Source organism: Lagenorhynchus albirostris, chromosome 5 (genome assembly GCF_949774975.1).
Source record: "Lagenorhynchus albirostris chromosome 5, mLagAlb1.1, whole genome shotgun sequence".
NCBI classification, from domain to species: Eukaryota; Metazoa; Chordata; class Mammalia; order Artiodactyla; family Delphinidae; genus Lagenorhynchus; species Lagenorhynchus albirostris.
In genome coordinates this window covers 59,604,796-59,608,125 of record NC_083099.1, presented here as the reverse complement: position 1 = coordinate 59,608,125, position 3,330 = coordinate 59,604,796, and the positions used below count along the sequence as shown (strand labels likewise).

At 36.3% G+C, this 3,330-nt stretch overlaps 1 pseudogene; it reads left to right on the top strand.

The window, feature by feature from the left end:
- The first annotated feature begins 459 nt into the window (after positions 1 to 459).
- LOC132520499 (coiled-coil domain-containing protein 90B, mitochondrial-like) lies at positions 460 to 1,403 on the top strand (annotated as a pseudogene).
- Positions 1,404 to 3,330: the final 1,927 nt, after the last annotated feature.

Here is a 3,330-nt window from a genome sequence, read left to right as displayed (position 1 = left end):
CACGTTCAAAATGGATGTTGGAAAAGAATACCAAGCAAACAAAACCTAGCATCACAACTAAAAGGCATACAAATGATTTTGGAAATTTGCTGCTGTAAGATACCAGAGGAAAGTATTATTTTCAGGTCCGTCCACAGCGATTTTCAAATGGGGTCATCTCTCCTCCTGTCAAAGTTTAATGACAAAGTGTTGTTCTCTTCTTGAGAGAACTGGATGAAAAATACTATTTGTGTATCCAGCATTATTAATTTTAAAATTCAGTGTGTAATTATATGGTGTTATGATGCCTTTAAAATAAATCTATTCTTTTTTTTTTTTAAAATAAATCTATTCTTAAACTTGCAAGGTGGAATTCACTAGTGAGGTGGAATTCACTAGCAATAGAGTTTTGTCAAATGTATCAAAAAGAATGCAGAGTTTGAGCTTTTGCCCTCCCTTACCAGCTGCAAAGCCGAGGACATGTGGAGCCACTGGGTTTGGCGGCTCCTGCGTTCATGAAGGCAGCGGGGGCCTCCGGGTTTCAACTCCCCGCGGCCCTATTTCCCCGGCCCTGCGGAGAGATTTCTTCACCGCCACAACCAAAGAAGGATAATATATGAGGCGAGTGGACATAACTCCTTTAGGACAAAGGTAATTAACTTTTGATACCCGCGCATTGGTTCAGGACTTGGAAACTCATGGATTTGACAAAGCACAAGCAGAAACAATTGTATCAGCTTTAACCACTTTATCAAATGTCAGCCCCATACCATCTATAAGGAGATGGTCACTCAAGTTCAACAGGAAATAACAGTACAACAGTTAATGGCTCATTTGGACTCCATCAGGAAAGACATGGTCGTCCTAGAGAAAGGTGAATTTGCAAATCTGCGAGCAGAGAACCAGAAAATGAAAATTGAATTAGAACAAGTTAAGCAACAACTGATAAATAAAACCAGTCGAATCAGAGCAGATAATAAACTGGATATCAACCTAGGAAGGAGCAGAGTAACAGATATGTTTACAAATCAAGAAAAGAAACTTATGGAAGCAACCACAGAATTTACCAAAAATGAAACCAAAACCAGAGTTATATTTCAGAGACCGGTAACAAAATTGACACTGAAATTGCTTATTTAAAAACCCTAATGGAGTCTAACAAGCTTGAGACAATTCGTTACCTTGCAGCCTCAGTGTTCACTTGCCTGGCAATAGCATTGGGACTTTATAGACTCTGGAAGTAACAGTGAAACTACTATATTATGCTCCTACTGCTGCTGCTGTTGACTTAGAACAAACACTGTGCCAGGATGGATTTACTCTGAACATTGAAAGTTGCAGTAGAAACTTAATACAAGATTATTTAAAGTACATATGTACTAAAGGAAATGTTTTAGAATGGGAAGGTGTATTTTGTCTTTGTTTTTTATATATGTCTTTATTGTATTATGTTGAAAAGATGCCGTTCAAAACCTGATGGATTTGAGATAGGCCTTTTGTCTTTATCCTTTAGATAGCTCATAGAAACTGAAGCAGAGTTTTCTTGTTTGCTTGAACAACTGTAAATCATACAGGATTTCTTTGGTATGTGTTGCAAATTTGTTTAGTTATAAATAGGGAATCTAAAGTACAGAGTAGTCAAAAGACTGACCTTGTATGGTCCAGCAAGTGAGAATCAGAGGCTCTCCAACTAAATTTTTTTCAAAGAGCTAACAGCTGGGTTGTTTTCAAAACAAAACTTTCTGTATTTTGATTCAAAATATCTCAGAATCCTCTTGCCTAAGAAAATTCTTGGCACACTGTAGATAAATTTGTGTTGGATTAATAAATAAAGACCATATAGATTCCACGGTAAAAAAAAAAAGAATATAGAGTTTGAGATCAGTGAGCTACTTGAATCATGATAGTTAATCCTGTTTATAAAATACTTAACTAGCTGAAGTTTCTTAGATGTCTTGTTTTTTACCTTGGCAATGGTGGTTTAAGCCAAGAAATCCCACGGAAGACAAATAATTAGTGTGCCATTACTCCCCAGGCATCTGCATAAAGTCTAACACCTGCATGAAAAAAGAAGCATCTATTCTTTTAGACAGTTTAAGGTAACAGCATGGTTGGCATTTTGTAGACACAGCTTCCTATCAGTTCTAAGGGTTGTAGGCTGAGAAGAAACTTAAATTGAAAATAGAAGATGAATTAAATTATCAGGATAATTCAGGCAAAAAAGTAAAATAAAGTTTTGCAAATAAATCGGTCACATGCTATTCCTCAAAAACTATAGCTTGCTTTTCCTATAGACTGTTTTGAATTAATTCATCATTTAATTGATCAGTTGTTTCCCTGTAAATTGCTTGAAGAGCAGCATGAATAGAGTTGTGAAAAGCTAGGAACTTTTGAGTCTAACAGACTTAGATTTGAAACTTGGCTATAACATTACCTAGCTGGGTAGGTACATAACCTCGCTTAAGCCTCAGTTTCTTCTTTTGTAAAAATGGAATAATACCTTACTCACATTTATCAGGAGGATTGAATAAGGTCGTGTATGAAAAAGATTGACTTTTGAGTATGTAGGTGCTCAGTAAACACTAGGATTTCTTTAGTGCATTTAATCAGCTACAGGTATGTAAGACTATTTTTTTTTTTTTTTTTTTTTGTGGTACGCGGGCCTCTCACCGCCGCGGCCCCTCCCGTTGCGGAGCACAGGCTCCGGACGCGCAGGCTCAGCGGCCATGGCTCACGGGCCCAGCCGCTCCGCGGCACGTGGGATCCTCCAGGACCGGGGCATGAACCCGCGTCCCCCGCATCGGCAGGCGGACTCTCAACCACTGCGCCACCAGGGAAGCCCTGTAAGACTTTTTAAAACAGGCTTCAGATCTTATACATTTTTGGTAGTATTATAGGTATGATTTCCATATATAACTTCTCTTTAGTCAATTGTAGGTATGTAAAAATTTTGTTGTTGTTGTTGTACTTTAGATATAATATATATTTTTGCAGTGTATTCTTATGATCTCCATAAAACTCTTCAGTATGTACATCCATGAATGAAGCAGAGAAGAGTTTGTTTTTTACAAAAGGACAAGAATTTTGAAAATACAAAAGATTTCAAAACATTCTTAAATAAGAAAATAATTGAGTTGCTCAATGTAGAATATTTGAGAATTATACAGTGATATAAATTGAAAAGTGAAAATATTCTTTCTTTCCATATTCCAAAGACATTTGAATATTTCTATACATATCCATATTTTTTAATAAAACTGAGATCATATTGTATTTGCTAAGATTTGATAAACATTTCATTTAATAACATATTAGTCCTTCCTCATGACAAATATTTTTATAAGCATAATT